Source organism: Mastomys coucha, unplaced genomic scaffold, assembly GCF_008632895.1.
Source record: "Mastomys coucha isolate ucsf_1 unplaced genomic scaffold, UCSF_Mcou_1 pScaffold21, whole genome shotgun sequence".
NCBI lineage: Eukaryota > Metazoa > Chordata > Mammalia > Rodentia > Muridae > Mastomys > Mastomys coucha.
The window spans coordinates 84,489,037-84,506,746 of NW_022196904.1; the positions used below are offsets into that span (position 1 = coordinate 84,489,037).

General features: G+C 38.7%; 1 long non-coding RNA gene across 1 annotated transcript; it reads right to left on the reverse strand.

Moving 5' to 3' along the window:
- Positions 1-12,255: 12,255 nt before the first annotated feature.
- LOC116102578 lies at positions 12,256-13,474 on the reverse strand. Its single transcript, XR_004123230.1, has 3 exons — positions 13,435-13,474; positions 13,044-13,092; positions 12,256-12,406 (listed from the first exon to the last, which is right to left on the reverse strand). It is a non-coding gene; the product is annotated as an uncharacterized LOC116102578 (long non-coding RNA).
- Between the last annotated feature and the right edge of the window lie 4,236 nt (positions 13,475-17,710).

The following is a 17,710-nucleotide window of genomic DNA, read 5'->3' on the forward strand; positions in this document are numbered from 1 at the left end:
GACAGAGACAGACAGAGAGAGAGAGACAGAGAGAGACAGAGAGAGACAGAGTATGGAGATTTCTGAGCAGTACTAATAAGGCAGACAGACATATGCAAAGTTTGGAGAAGAATATAGGATGATTTATATAAGGTGGCACATGAAATTGGGCACTGGATTAGCAGAATCATCTAAGCATCTCCACAGTCTTCAACATCCATTTCAGCTTCACCTCTAAATAAGCATTTTCACTGTTCTTCTCCAATCCTCAGCCACTACTCTCCTATGAGTCTACTAAGAGGACCTTTCTAAGTGGTACCTGCTTAGATCAGTCCATCTCAACTTCAGTATGATTCATCTCACAACAATACTAGCTAGTGTATGTGATCCTTCTATGACCACATTTTCCTGATGTATAAACTCTAGGTAAACTTATGTATGCCCTCCATCTAATTGATCACTTAGATGAAATCTAAGCACTCTAGTTCTGTTTAGACTCACCTTGCACTTGTGTTTCCTGCATTCCAGAGTCTCCTTCATTTTCCTGTAGGTGACTGTCTTATTCTCTAACAAAACCCTACTCCTCTATCAAGTCCAAGACAGCTGTCATTCTGAAAAGTCACTTTACCAAAAAGAATCCACAATCTTCACATTCAACATATCAAGATCCTGTCTTGAAGCTGTTGTCTCACTGTACTATATTAGCTGGCTGTATACTAACCATTGCTTATGCTGGCTCCACTGTGAGGCATGGGTCAGCTACAGGGAAGAGGAGGAAAATGAGATGGTCCACACTGGGTTAAAAGAACTGAGGTTGTTATGTAGGCTGACTTCCTGGTGGGAACCACCTGCCCGAGTCTCAGTGCACAAGTTCCACTGGTGGGGTGGCAAAGATCATAAATTTGGTCTCGATGAGTTTCTGCATCATTCTTTGAAAGGTTTTCATTGCAGGGCAGACATAGCAGTTAGCATCTCTAAGTCAAGGTGAGGGCTGTCAGAATGGTCACCTATACCCATCTTCTTCCTGCCCCTCATGTGTTAAGGTCATGTATTAGCTTCTTCTTTTATATTTCTTATGTATGGGTTTTTTATATGGCACAATTAGCCTTAAACCACAGACTGTAGGTCATCACACACACCCTTAGAAACAGAGATTTCTCTGGTGCCACTAAAGCTTTGCCAGAGAAACTGAAGTAATAAAAAACATATGGTAAGAATAAAGTTTCCCATTGTTGATTTGAAAGAGCCCATTTGCAAAGAGCTGAGACTGGCTTCTAGAAGTGGAGAGTTGTCCCTGACTGGTAGCTAGGATGGGACCCAAGTCCTGCAACTGTAAGGAAAACAGGCAGGCTAGCAGCCTAAGTAGGTTTGGAAGAGATTACTTCCATAGTGGAACCTCTAGACGGAAAAGAAGCTGGAGGACACCTTGACTTTAGCCTCAGACACCGAGGGTAGAGAATCCAGATAAAATGTGTCAATTTTAACACTTAAAAAGTGACATAATAAATGTGCTGTTTTAATTCCTTACTTGTGTGGTAAATTGATACTTTGCAATAAAACTCGAGGCAAGATGGTACTTACAACTCCCTGTAGTAGGACTTTTGTGTGTTCCCAGAATCTTCCTAGATTAGTATTCTCCTGACTAACCTGTCCAACCCAGATCACATGGGCTACACGCAGCCAATGTGGACCAGCCAAAAAAATCATAAGCTGTGATTTCATAAATTGTGAAAATAAAATTAATTGTGGGTTGTTTGTTTGTTTGTTTGTAGGGAGGGACTTTCTTATGATTTTTAGAACTAGATAGTGAAGTCCTTGATTGTGGATTTTGTACATGATGGTCATCTCCCAAGGTCAAAAAAATGTCTTATAAAAAGCAGTATATAAAGAGGAAGAGGCATCGAGCCAACAGACATGAAACAGGTTGTTTTCCAAACCTTGACTCCATTTTTAGATGTCCAGTAATGAAAGCAGAATGATACTTGAAGAAATAGGGTTAAGTGAGTATGGTTTTACTTGTTAGGCACAGAATGCCAAGAATCATTTGAGACATAGACAAGGAAAATTAGGGTAGCCAGATCAATGGCAGAGTCCAACTGCTAGAAACATTAGGCCTTACCTCCTACTGTTCCGAGGCTATTCTTGACTGAGTCTGCCTTAGAAATGTCCATAGAACTAGAGCAGGAGAGCTGGGAAAGGCAGCCTAAGGACCCCTCCCCCTCTAGAGTGTCACTTGAAAATCTTCTTTGCAGGACTATCTCATTGATCTTTGCTTCCTCAGCCCTAGTAGCAAAATCTAGAATAAGTGAGTTCACACTATTTGTCAAGTGGGAATTGTAAAAATCCCTTGTGGTGTGGAATTGAAAGTGGCCAAGCGACCTATTTTGTCGCTTTCATAATTTATTGTGCTTTAATGGAAAGATCTGAGGTTTGTAGCCAGAAAGACACAAGTTCAGGTCTTGGTCAGCATTATTAACCTCCATGAACCTTATTCTCCTGAGTCTCTGCTTGCTAGGCTTGTAAGACAGCAGCACCGAACAGGAAAAATAGCTTGTGCCTGCAGAGCTGCTCCAGTCAACCCTGTGTGTGCTTTCGAATCATAGAGCTGCTGAGTTAATCTAAGAAATATTGCAGCGTTCGAAACAAATATGTGGTCTGGTTTGTGTCTTCCATCATCCTCGTGGCATTTATGTTCTTGTTCTTTCTGAGATGAGGATTAAGTCTTGATTAGTGTCAAATCGTTACACTTTGGTTCAACATGGTTTGAATTCAAGGTACTGCAGAATTTAACCACCTCTGCCTTCTCTAATTGCAGTTCTAATTGCAGTGCTGGAAATGGTCCATGCATATTGTTATTAGTCTTCATCTTTAGATTTTCTTTGTTTAAGCAAAATGAGGACTTCTAAGACATCTCGGAGACAAAGCAAGAACATAGGCCTACTGTGAGCCTTACTACAGCCAAGAACATAGTCTTCTTTCCTTTTCACTTAAGCATGTATACTTAGTAAATTAGTCTGGTTGACTTGATTTCCTCATCCATGATGAAGGATGTAAGTAGAATATACCACAGTGGGGACATGGAACCTGAAGAGGCCACCTACTGTAGCCAGGCAGAAGCGCCAAGGGAGGGATAAGAACACCAAACCACCTACAAAACTTTCAGCCCAAAACGCATCCTGTTTAAAAGAAGTGCAAGGATGGAACAGAAACCTCCTATAACTGTCCTCCGAGAGGCTCTACCCAGCAGCAGACTGACACAGATGCAGATATCCATAGCCAAACATTATATGGAGGTTAGAGGCACTTATGGAAGAGATGGGGAAGGATCAAAGCCCCTGTAGTAGATGGTAACCCCACAGGAAGACCAAGAGTCAACAAACCTTAACCTCTAGGAGTTCTCAGAGTCTGAGCCACCAACCTAAGGACATACACGAGTTGGAACAAGCACCCCTGGCACATATGTAGCAGTCAGGCAGCTCAATCTTCATAGTTGCCTTGTTGAGCCTCCTCAGTGGGAGAGGATGTGCTTAATCTGGCAGAAACTTGATATGCCAGGGTATGGGGATACCCAAGGGGACCTCACTCTCAGAGGAGAAGGGAGAGGAAGTGAAGGAGAGAATCTGTGAGAAAGAGATTGCGGGAGCAGTGTTTTGGATGTAAATAAAAAATTAACGAAAGAAAAAAAATCTTTGCAAAGTAATGGCTAGCTAGCTAAGTTGTAGAAAATAAAAATACCTCATCTTCACAACAACCCATAAAGTTAAGAATCCTCACACTCATTTTGTCAGGGAAAATATTGGTAGTAAAAGAAGACAGGAGATTTATATTTTTTTTTTAAAAAGTTACCAGGAGGACTAGAAAGATAGCTCAGCAATTAAGAGTGCTTGCAGAATCCAAGAGTGTTTCCATGGAATCCAAGATTTGTTCCCAGTATACTTCAAGTGACCCAGCGAGCCCCATAACTTCAGGTCAGAGTATCAAATGTCTTTCTCTAACCTCTATACATACCTATATGCAATACACTCTCACAGAGAAACACACATACAGAGAAATAAAACTTAAAATGGAAAGAGAGAGAGAGAAAGAGAAAGAGAGAGAGAGAGAGAGAGAGAGAGCAGAAATAGGCCAAGCCCTGGAGATAGCTGGTTATCTTGCACAAAGACAAAATCTAGGAAGTGATGATCACATTATTATATAGCTTTAAGTATTTCATTTCCTGTGCACATCTGCCATATTTTTGGCCTATAACTGTTTTTCCTACAGTAGTTACATTAAAGGAAAGAGTAAACATATTTTGTATATCTTTCAAAATAGTGATTTGAGATTTCTCTAAGATCTATAGCCAAGTTACACAAGTGAGGCCATTCTCCTGCTTCCCATGCCAGCTCTATCAGGAATATTAGTGCATGGTACTAGGTTTAGGGAATTGGCGTCAATACAGCCTCAGTCTCTACACCTCCATCAGTAACCTTAAACTCTAGCATGGATGAAGCCCATGCTTCCCTCTAGATACAGCTGTGAAATGCAAACAGCAGCAGACAAAACTTCACAATGAGAAGACAGTACAAAGAAGTCCTGTGTTTCTCCAGAGCCACAGAGCAATCAGGGAGCAGTAATCTGATGTGTGTGGCTGCCAAATTTACTATCCCTGTCACTTCACAAATATAGAAACATTTGTTCATTCATCTACTCTTGTATTCAACCATAGAAGTACTATTTATGGTCTCAATAACTACAACAGCCATTGTTTGCGTGACAAACAGCCCGGTAAGTCCTTTCCTTGCATGATATCATTGAACTCAAGCAACCACTCTCTGATATAGGTGGTGTGTTTTTCAAATTTTACAGATAAAGAAGTGAAGCTCAGAGAATTTAAACATTTTGCCCAAAGTCACACCAACAGTGAGTGGTAGCTCCAGAAATGGAATCCAGATTTTTGTTTTGTTTGGTTTTACTTCACTGAAGCACATATAAATTTACTCCTACGTGTATTTCTCATTCTTTCAACAACAGCGGAGTCTGCTAAATATACTAGTCAGAGCTTGAGAGACAGCAGTGGTAAAATCTTTCCTTTATGTCAGCCTCCAGATTAGCATGAATTCAATAGAAACACAAGATAATATTGGATTTAATTGAGTTACATTGGATTAGATTAGAGGGGCTTATATTTGAATTTACTTCATTGACCTTGAGTACAGCTAAGTACATTTCTTACAGAGAAATGATGGGATAAGAATAATAAAGGTATGTGGTTGGATAGAGTGTTCACTGGCTAACAGGCTTCTTATGACCTGAGTTTAGGCCCATATCTATATAAAGGATATGAACATGGTTGCACACACTGGTAACCCCAGCTATGGGAGGCAGGGACAGGAGGATTTCAGGAGATTGCCTGGACAAGTAGCCTAGCCAAGTGGCTAAGCTAAGGGTTTAATGAGAGACTTTGCCTTAAAGAAAAACTAGATGAAGAAGAACTGGAGAGATGGCTTCACAATGAAGAGAACTTGATGCTTTTTCAAGGGAATGGAGTTCAGCGCACAGTACCCACATTATGAAATTCACATTAGCCTGTGATTCCACCACCAGGGATTCTAATGCCCTTTTCTGGGCTCCATGAGTGCCTAAATGTGTGTGTACACACATATATCCACATGCAAATAGAGAGAGAGAGAGAGAGAGAGAGAGAGAGAGAGAGAGAGAGAGAGAGAGAGAGAGAGAGAGAAATCTTTAACAAACAAGACAGGGAACAATACCAGATCTCAACCTCTGACCACATTTGCTCATCCATGCAGATGTCCAAACATGCACATAACCACATACACACAAATAAATAAGATAGAGTAAAAAAGATAAAAAATAATAAACATCTTTTCTTCTGAAAATGGTTCCCATAGGAAGTGATTAAACAATTATTAATTTTCCATGACCCTTAAGCAAATCAAATTGCACTCGTCTATGACAGCAAAGGCATTTTGGGTAGATTCAGTCAGTAGCATCTGACCTTGGTGTTTAACCTGCTAAATGTGGCATTCCTTTTTATAGAGATCACCAAGTACTAAGTCTAATGCCCCACAAAGAGAAAAGACTTTACACAGAAAAACCTCATTCCTCGCCCTCACTTCCCGCTTGCTATTTATGTGCCCTTGTGCTGATTAATTACCAAGGCGCAAAGTATGCACTTCTGCAAACTGGGGCTAATGACATCTATGTTAGCGTACTTTGGTGAGAATTTGGTGATTTTCGTACAGATGTGCAAGCCTTCTTACTTGACACAAAGGAATAGCTCACTAAATAGTACCCTCACCTTCATTTCAGTTCTGCCCCCAAACATAAGCCCCTGGTGATCCTGAAGAGCATCTACTTGGCATTTCATAAACTACAGTCTATAAAACAGGGCTACTAGGGACAAATATGCTTGGAAGCCCTGCATACCCTGCTCCCACTCTGAAGATTCATAGTGAATATTGGCATACAATGGTTATAGGAAGCCCTGGTATACAAAAAAAATACAAAAACAAAATAAAACAAAACAGAAAAACAGCATAGCTTTTTGCTATGAGCTTTGCATATTAATTTATCACTGCAATTTTACCCACTCATATGAGTAAACTCACATTGTTTTTTTATTTTGATTATTTATGAATTCCTGTATTACTTTATTTGCTATTTAATCAGTGGGTGAGCAGATGACTGGATGAAGCTGTTTGAAGAAAACAATGCCATGCCACATCGACAAATGCAATGCATTCCAGCAAGAGTCAAGATCCTAACAGTTCGTTGCCCCTCAGGAAAGCAAGTATGCTTTTGGGAGTGCTCCCTCACTTCCATTACTGAATTTTCTGGTCCCCTTCAGAGCAGATGGCTCCTCTCGGTTATCTAATACACTGGTCATGGCAAGATTCTTAGGAGCTGATTTTTCTTTACATTGCAAATTGATGATAATGATTAGCTGTGTGCTCTCTGAGTTCTTGGGTTGAACATACATGCACAAGCTTTTGTGTGACTTCATTCAAGCAGTTCCTGCCACAAAGTTCACCCTTCCCCTGTAGAACTGGAAGTTTAAGGCTTAGTTAATATCTGCCCCCAATCTTTGCTTGTGTTCCCCTTCCCCTGCAGAGGTTTCACCTGGCTGCTTCCCACTGGGATTTCTTACTTCCCTGTGGTGTGCCCATTCAGGATTTCTGATATGGAGATAGAAAGTATTTGAGTGGATTTTCTGACTGCACACACTCTGACTACTACAAAAACCCATCAGGTTGGTGGATAACTCAGTTTCCCAACTGTAAAATAAGGTCATTACTGACATTATTTGCATGATATTATAATGGCTACAACATCTATGTTTAATCCCTCTCAAAGAGATTCTGAAATGAATTTTATCAGCATCACTATTGCTATGTCTATCAGTCTATTTGGTCACATGATTAGCTCTATAGGGGCTGCTCTTATATTGATTATTCATATGTTCAGCCCACTTCTTAGTAGACACATGTGGATTTGAATTGAACTGATGACTAAGCATGGTAGTGAACATGAGGTTGACCCTGTTTTCCTTCCATGCCTATAGTTGGGACTCTAAACCTATTCCCTGTAGACTGACTGGTGGTGTTTTTCAGAAACTGCTTATTAAATCTGGGATTATCAAAGAGTTTTGATGTGTAACCTTTTGATATGATCACATGACTTTGCTATACAAAATTCACACTCAAGAACTGTGCAACTAAGTTACAAAAAAAATGATAAAGCATCAATGTTTTAAGAAAGTTTATGATTATTTAGTTGAACAGCATCTTTCGCTATCCTTGAGGCTCATGCATGGAGGCCACAGAGTGAATTTGCCTGCTAGGTATCTTTTGAACACCATCATTTTTTTCTCTTTCTTACTTGGTTATAGAGACATAGTTTAGCTATGTAATCCTGGCTGACCTAGAACTCACTAGGTAGACCAAGCTGGCCTTGAATTTATGGCAATGTTCTCTTCTCAGTGTACTCTGACTCTGCTTTTCAATGTCTTTGGTTACAAATGTGTACCACCCTGCTGCGCTGTGTTTCTTTACAGACCCTCATTGAAAGCCCCCAAGTTCTCAGTCATTGAAGTCTGAGAAGTCAGTGCAAATATTTTGCCATCATCATTTTTCTGGCCACCTTACTGTGGATGTACACTGTCCGTTGATTCCAAAAGAGAAATCAAGTATAAGGTTCACACTTAGCAGCTACTCATTATTGCTTAGGGACATGGGGTTAGCCTGAGGCAGGTGAGCAATAGCAGAGTATTTTCTTTTGAACCATATTCACTAATCAACAAGATTTTTCTAGGCAAGATACTAGCCTAGTAGTTGTTAAGAGTGATACAAAAGAGAAAAAATGTTAAAGAAAGCAATGATTCTCGATACAAGACGCTCAACCTTTCCTAATTGCCTTTTCTCCTCAACCCTTTGAAATGAACTGTACCTACATGACTCCCACCTGACCTTCCATAACCACACATCCCAGGTTTGTTTACTGTATTGGAAAAGCCAAGCTCCTACTATCCTCTGGTTATACTGAGCTAGAAATTAATATTTATACAGAACACACTATGTATGTCTACAACTTCATATAACAATCTAAGAAATTCTTACAAAACCTTGGGTTCTAGGTAGAATAATTCATTTTTGATATGTTTAATGAGAAGATTATAAATAGTGCCTACATAGAATGTGTGGCTTCTCCGGCTCAGCAGGAGCACAGAGAGGGGTGTGCAGTGTATGTGTGTGTGGGGGGGGGAGGGTGTGCTGTAATGATACTAAACACTTAAAGTTCTTATCCTCGCTAGCCTGACAGCTAAATGACTCAGCAGTAAATTTGTTTATAGGAAAGTTTCCAGTTTCAGAATAACCCTAACTACAAATAATTTCTGTGATATAGAAAGGGGGAGTGGAAAGTTAGGATACTTTAGATGTGCAATAGTAGAGTTACTTTCCTGCAGAACCTCACAACACTGTTGTATAGTAATAAACAACTCTGTTCTTGTTAGCTGAAGACTCACTAATGTGAGCAGCTTAACTGATCTTCTTCCCTAGGGAACGAATCCTGAACACACAAGGTGATGGCTGCAAGAGAAGTGGTCAGGTTTCTCTGGAAGAATTAAAGAAGGGAAAGGCAAGGTATTACTTTGTATACCTTGCAGTGTGGAAGCAGATCTGGTCAGTGAAGCCTGCAGACAGAAGCTGGGAGGGGACTGAGTGCCACTAAGTCACCATGGGAGGAGGTGACTCTAATGATTGAAGACAAAATAAAGCAATCAATCTATAATGAATGTGGAGACAGAGTCAAAGTCACTTCCAACATCTGAAGAAATAGCATGTGCCAGAAGCACCCAGTGGAGCTGTGTTAAGATGGAGGGTGATTGCTATCCTATTTGGGTTCCATGGCTTGATACTCAGAGATACTGATTTGGGAATTTCCTTGTTGGTCAGTGAGTCCGAACTTTTAAAAGCAACCAATATGGCTGTGAAATAAGCTGTCCTAAGGTCAATTTTGAGAAATATTGTTGGAGCGAATGAAGAGATTTAATAACAAAGCTTTGAGGGAAAAATAAATATTTTCAAGAAGTGAGAGGGGATGGAGACAACAAAGGAAGTAAGGAGAAAGTGGAGGTGAGGAAAGGTAGCACAGGTCAGAATCCCCAGAGGAAGTAAGGAGGAAGTGGAGGTGAGGAAAGGTAGCACAGGACAGAATCCCCAGAGGAAGTAAGGAGGAAGTGGAGGTGAGGAAAGGTAGCACAGGACAGAATCCCCAGAGGCTGCATGCTGTGATTAAATGAGCATGGAAAGGAGCAGAATAATTTCCAGAGTTGTGTTTAAATGTAAAATAAACCAGCTGGAATGATCAACGGTATTCAGTTTACTTTCTAAATGTTTCTGAACTTCAATTAATTCCCTTGCTTGGAATTTTCAGTTGATAGGATAGAAACAGAGACAGAATTTCCAACTCCCAAATATTGTAATGGAAATTTTAAGAATACACAAGAGTTGAAAAAAATGGTATGATGATCCCAGAGTAAATATATCCACTTCCTCGACTCTTCCATTAATATTGACTTACTTGACTTATAGCTTATCTATATATCTACTCTTCCATCTGCTTTTCAGTACATTTCAAAGTTAATTGCAGACATGAACACATTTCTTTCTAAATAATTCAGGATGCACATCACTAACTAGAGTTCAATATTTGTTTACAGTTGTTAATGCACAATTTTTGTGCAATGAAATGCATGATTATTAAGTATACATTCACTGAATATTGACAATTGCATGCACCTGGGCAGCCCAAACATCCATCCAAATGTGAAACATTGCTATCACTCCCCTTCCAAGCAACAGCGTTATTCTAAGCTCTTCTGCTCCGTATATTTCTTCTGTTTATGAATTTCATATAAATGCAATCATACACTATGTTCTTGGCTACATAAGGCTTCATTTACCCAGCAAAATGGTTTTGAGATTCAGCCATGTTGTTGAAAGAATTTTATTCATGAATACTCAATTAAATGAATATACTGAAGTTTGTTTCTCTGTTCTCCGACTGAAGGTTAGCTAGGCTGCCTCAGCACTGAGTGACCATGAATAAAGCGTGTGTAAGTCCTTTGTGAATGTTTCCCTTTGTCCCAGGTAAATACTCAAGAGTAGAAATTTTTCTATGTCTTGGTCATGACCCTTTGTCAAATGTGTGTATTGTAATTGTTATTGCTCTCAGGGCTTATTATTCATCTTATTTACAGGATCTTCTCAATGAGCAATAAGTTTTCATTTTTATGAATTCAAAGTTGTCATTTTCCTTCCATGGTTACCTCTTTTAATGGACTGTGTAAAAAGTGTCTGCCTATTTCAAATCATGATAACACTCTGTATTTTCTAAAATTTTATACTTTTGCCCTACATGTAATCCATGAAGCTTCATGATTGTTTTTTAAAATACATTCCAATTTCATTTTTTCTTTCTTGGCCCATTTAGTAGGATATAATAGTTCCTTTTACCATGGGATTAATTTCATGCTTTTCCAAAAATTAATTTTCATGTTAGGACCTCTCTGACTCTAGTATCTCTGTCCAGGCTTTTGTCTCATCTATTCATTCCTATGCCCAAGCCATACCCTGCAGAATAGTCATTCCCAACCTTCCTAATGCTATGATCCTTTAATACGCTGGGGTCCTCGGGTTGTGGTGACCTCAACCCGAGGTTAAAATGATTTTGTTATTACTTCATAACTATAGTTTTGTTTTTGTTATGAATCATAATGTAAATGTCTGATATGCAGGATATGGGTGGTGACCCACAGGTGTAGAACTGTTGTTTTAGATCACTGTAGCACTGTAGCCCTAGAGGTAGTGTGTCCAATTTTATTTATCATTTTCAAGAATGACTTGGGTACACTGTGTATTTATATCAGTGTAAATTTCCAAACCAGATTGTCATTACGTAATTGCTTCCTCAGAAAGCATCCTGTCTTATTAAGAGAATTGAGAGTTTAATGCAATTGCACTAAACCATGTCTTTGTATCTTATTTAAGTTCTGCCCACAAATATGTCTTATTTCAGGGTAGAATCTTGCAAAAATCTTTTCTTATACCTCCTTGAGATATTTTGCATTTCCCTAATATATATTACTTTAATTTTCCCACTTCTTGATATAATATGAAAAAATATGTAATTGATCTTTATGTATTAGTCTTTGATAGCCTAGCTAATTTCATTTATCAGTCTCAATAGCTCATAAATTTCATAGCACTTTCTGCCCAAGCAACAAGATCATTTGTGATTATCTTTTCAGTCTCTGGTCTTTTAGTTATTCATCTTGCTTTTTTGCCATTTTTCAGAATTTAATGAATGAGCCCTGTATTTGCATCATTCCCCTTCCTCCCTTCATTTCTCCTGTGACCCCATGAACAATGTCACAAATCCTTAGACTCTTATTCTTCAATTATTACATTTTTATATAAGCATGTAACACATGAATATATATATATATATATATATTGGCTTCTCTCTTGGGATTTGATGACCTATCTGGGATGTCATTCTTGGAGCTATTGATTCTGTCTCTCTAACAGTCATTAACTGCCTATAGCTTTTATTCTAGGGATGGGCCTTAATTGATTCCCCAATTTACATTGACATGTCAATTTGTATTTTCAATATTTAGCTGGTTCTTTTAGGCAACCATGGTACTGAGATTTCATGGGTACAATAGCCCTATTATATATAGAAGACATTATCTCACAACAGACATCCTGATCTTCTAGCTCTTATAATTTTCATCTTCTATCATGTTTCTTGGGTGAGGGTATTATATTGCAGATGTACCAGTTAGGACTGGATGATATGTTGTGATTAGTTGTTTTCTGCAATTTGGCCAATTGTTGCTTTCTGCAGAGGACTGAGTCTGTTGAAAACAAAAGAAGAAAGTTTCATTGATGAGAGGAAAGAGCTACACTTACTGGTAGATATAAGGAGACATTTGTAGAACACAGAAATTATGCTTACAGAAATGGCAGTAGTGGGCTCTATTGTAGAGTCCATGGTCATACCAGACACAGCTAGTAGTCTAAATTTATAGTACCAGACAAAGGTACATACAAGCCACTAAAGTGTTAAGCTTCTTAAGTCCTTTACCCAAATCAGATCAAACTTTGTCTTCAGAACAAAGCATCTGTAGAATGAAGCCTAGTTTAGACAGAGATATGTTAAGGATTTCACACTGTATGGCATTAAAGGCCTCTCTGAATTTGCTTAGATCCTGGAGTTTTTCAAGGATTTGAAATTCTGAGGATTAAGGCTAGAAAATATGAGTGACCTAGTCACATCTTTAGAAAAATATTATACTACTACCCAATTTCCCAAACATATACTGACAAGTGAGGGTAATACCTTAGGAATTAGATTTTGAAAGTATAAATCTCAGACGCTGAAAGATGAGGGTGGCTCCTCACAGCTTACTCAGTGTTGAACAGAGATAAGGAGCATACTCGCACTGTGAAATCAATTCAGCTTAATATGATCTAAAAATAAGAACTACTTACGCATGCATGATTATACCTTTGAATTTATATTCAACCCACAGCATTTGTTCTAAAAGAAATATCAAATTTAAAACAATTAGCAGTGCTTGCTTAAATTTTGTTCAAATTACTTTATAATATGATAAATTGTGCCATCATAGTTCTGGAACGTGTTCTTCTAAAAGTAAGCAGGGGTGAGAAAACATCTACCTTCAACTCAGAAACAGCATGGAGGAAGGCAAGTGCAGTCATAGTGTTGTAGGGCTTTTGTTATTGAGCTACAATTTACAAAACAGCCACCAGCAAGAGAGTATAATGAGGGCCTGCCTTAGCTGGGGTTCTATCGCTGTGAAGATACACCATGGTCATGGCAAGTCTTATAAAGGGATACACTCGATTAAGGCTGGCTTACAGTTTCAGAGTTCAGTCCTTTATCATCATAGTGGGAAGCATGGAGACGTGCAGATAGACATGGTACCAGAAAGTAAGCTGAGAGTTCTAGAGTTCCACATTATGACCTGCAGGCATTAGGGAGAGAGTACAAGGGAGAAAGGGAAGGAGGAAGGGAAGGAGAGAGAGAGGGGGGACTGGGATTGCTTGCCTTGGGCTCTTGAAAAGTCTCAAAGCCTACCCCAAGTGACACATTTCCTCCAACACATATCTACTCCAACAAGTGCACACCCCATGATCCCTCAAGTTGTGTTACTTCCTGATGACCAAGCATTTAAATATGTGATCCCATGGGAACCATGCCTATTCAAAGCACCAGAGGGTCCTAGTTGCCATATATGAACATTTTACCTGACTTGTCTTCTATGGTCTTCCTATCAGCTTATAGCATGGATCCTACATGTTCGTGTCTCACACAGAGTTTACATCACTTGTCCACATGACTTGGAGATGTGATGAAGGAGCCAGAACTCAAACCCAGTACACCACATCACTCAAACTTCTTTGAAATCCAGAGTCTTTTAGACATCTTGAGTTGAAAAGTGTTGGATTAAGTATATCAATTAATCTTTTAAATTGTATTTAAATATGTAAAATCATAAGAGAAATAAGAAATCACAGAAATACCTATGCAGAACATCATGTGCTTATTTTGACTCTGGTCCTGGACCAGTGTGGAAACAATTCACACATTTGTTTTTTCAATCTAGTCAGACATTAAACATGGGTCTTTAAAGTCCACTAAAAATTGGAAGTGAGGCTATTTTTCTTTTTAAATAATTAATATGTTTGCATGAAAGTGTATTACATGTAGGAGTCATAAAACAGTGACACAAAGCATATGCTCAACAATCTTAGATAATACTGTGGGAAGTGGGGAGTGTTCAAAAGGGGTGTGAAAAGAAGAGCAGACATGGCAAAATAACAACAACCACCACCACAACAACAACAATAATAATAAATAACAAAAATAATAATAATGAAAGCAGTCCTCTCTCCCAGGTGTAGGTCACAAGGCTGTGTGGTTCTAAGTTACTCTAATTGATCCCCACAACTGCAGAACAACGCTATCTGTATCCTCAGAGCCACTGATCTTGGCTCTTTGAGCCCAAGTCATGGTACCATCCAACCAGGCTTGGCTGAGCCTGGCACCCTCTCAATGTAGCAGACTGTGAGCATCATGGCACTCACCCCATTTCCTTATTCCTCAGGCAGAACCCCTGTCCTTTGTTGTCTGATGTCTACTTTCTTGAAGACATTGATTTCTAGACTCTGTCCTTTTATTTGCTTCAGTGTGGTGAGTAAGTGTAGTCATTTTTATTCCATGTTGGATGGTAGCAAATGTCCAAATGTTTAAAAAATTAATTGCCATTTAAAAGTAACAATTGGATATGAGCATCAGATGTTCCATTTGGAATGCTGGCTGTTATGTTCTCTTCAGCAGACTCCCACTTTTGTATCTTCCATGATTTTTCTATTACTCACTTAACAGAGCCATTTGTCACAAGACAAATTTCGTATTTGTGAACATGCAGCTGGAAAGTGGCTAACATATTTTGAGTTATAATAACCAGAAAGTTTATATATTTTATCTAATTTATACTTGGAGGGGAAAGGGGAAAAAAGTATACATCAAAGAACTATATAAAATCAAATTCAGTTAGCGATCATCAGAATTGAGACAGAATTAAAGCCAGATATGACCAAATCCAGAGCTCACAATCTTTCTCCTACACTAAAAAAGCAGACATAGCTTTAGATTTTAAGTGTTAATGAGACTATGAACTTGGTAAAAATGGAGAAAAGTAGTCCCAACCAAGTCCTGCCTGCCCCAGACTGAGCTGTGACTTCATCTGCTATGTAGCTCTCACAATAGGACTCATTGTCATGGTTAAACAGATAACAAAGAATGTATGTTAATTCACATTACAAAAGTGTTAGATTTAAAATCAAATGTGGACAACAATACATTTCCCCTGTTAGAAACTGTGTTAGAAGTATATATTGCTATCAAAACCTACATTCATTCTGCAACTGTAGGTAGTCTCTTCTTTTCTACAACTTCAGATCACTTCATTGAAAACTAGTGGGATAAAGGTCAGGAATTATGTCCATTTAAAATGTGTTTTTCTCCTGTCCACATCCACTATCATGCATTCCTTGTGCATTTGAATTCTGTAAGACTAAAAGCTTCATTGTGAGTAAATGTTAAGTGGAGGTTCGTGGTTCCAAGAAGGATAATGATGAGTCTTTCCCTGAATCATGCAACTGTTGATTCTTCAATTTCTTAGTGTCAATAATAGTCAGCTTAAAAGTTTTTAAATCCTATTCATTATTGTTTCTCTATTAACAGTATGGATTTCATGTCCTCCTCTATTATATCATTATAATTTTTTCTCAAAACCTTTCTATTATCTTGTCACACTCGTCCACCTGATCCCAGACCCTTTGGGAATTAGCATGAATACAATTTCTGGCTTGAATTATGAATAGTGATTTTTGTGGAGCTAGAGAAGTAGTATAGACTGTTTGCTTAACATGCACTAGCTCGTGGGTGCACATAAAGCCAAATATGGTGGCCCACAAATGTAATCCTAGAACTTTGGAGACAAAGGATAGGGGAATGAGAATTTCAAGGTCAGCTTCAGCTATACAGGGAATTTGAGACCATTCAGAGGTAGGTACAAACCTGTCTACAACAAAACAAACAAAACCCATGTTTTCATTCAAATGAACTAAGTTTTTTCCTTAAAATTTCTTCTAAGGAAATATCCTATTTTCATTGTAAGACAGACAATGAAGGTCAGTGAATAAACATCACTTTGTCAATAGGTCAAGCCAGTAATACAATACAAACACATCTAGATTAACAAATTTGTAGACAATAAGACTTACAAAGCTTGAAGGTCAGAGTAATTATTTCTAATTAACTTGGACAAAATATAAACTTCACCTCATTTCCTTGAGGTTGTATTATGTTATACCATTTATTAAAAGCTGCTACATGCTGGGAGAGATCAACAAACATGACTACCATTTTCTATCTACACAGTGATTACTTCAGAGAATTGAACAAGGTATTAGGGGGAGATGTGTGATTGCCCAGCAATATCACATGAGTTTAATATGTGTGCAGCTAAGGCAAGTGCCAGATCTAGAGTCATCCAGCTCGGAGATCTGAACATAAAGACCTCCTGGAGAAAGATGAGGTCAAGACATGGAAAACAAACTGGAGTTACAGATGGAGTTATGTGGGCAAGGAAGGGGAATCAATAGAAGCCACAAAGGGCAGAGAGAGGAAGAATGGTTCCACACTGTTAAGAAAGTGTTGTGGCATGGCCACATCTCCAGCCCTGAGGGAAGGGATTTGATGATGTCCCCTTTAAGGCTAAACTGTATTAAGAGCTGTCACTCTCTGCATCTCTCTGGAATCTTAATCTACTGCTGCTGACTTTGAGAGGTGAGGGATATTAAATATCCCTACATTGATTCATCATCTCCTAAGTTCTTTGTTATATGAGTAAATGTTTAGGACTTTGGAACAATTTAGAGTATTGCTTAAATATTACTGTATGAACTCAAGGAAAGCAGTTAAACTTATAAAGTTGCCACTTGTTCATGTGTATGATAGAAAAGCCCTGACTTCATTGGTTATTATGGGCAACATCTCAAGAACTCTCTTCTTATCTTTTAGGGAAACTCCCTGTCCACTGATTAAAACTTGTCATACAAAGGATCAGATGCTGAAGCAGCTAGGATTCCAACTATCTTAGTGTTACCAAGATAGTTATCAGTTATCACTTTGATAACTGATTGCTAAAGTCTTTTTTTTTTTTGTAAACTCTGAGAAAATCTCACTTAGAATCCCAAGTGCAAATGAGCCACCTGATTAGACAGCACTTCCTTTGTCTGCAAGCAAAAACAGTAGCAACGTTTAATATTGCAGGCATGAGAAGCTGCATTAGGTAACACAGAGACAGAAAGACTGTAAGAGCCAGGGGATGGAAGACGCCACGAAAACAGCCTCTTCCAGACACAACAGGCCTGAGACACGTGCGAACTCAGAGACTATGACAGCACACGCAGGGCCTGCACACATCTGAGCACTTAAGGGGACAAGAGGGCACAAACACACATTCCTAACCAGGAAGCTGTGACAAATTAATAACCACTTACAGACGGATATTCTTTTTATTTTCTCCAATGGAGTCTCACTGAGTATAGAAACAACTCTTAAG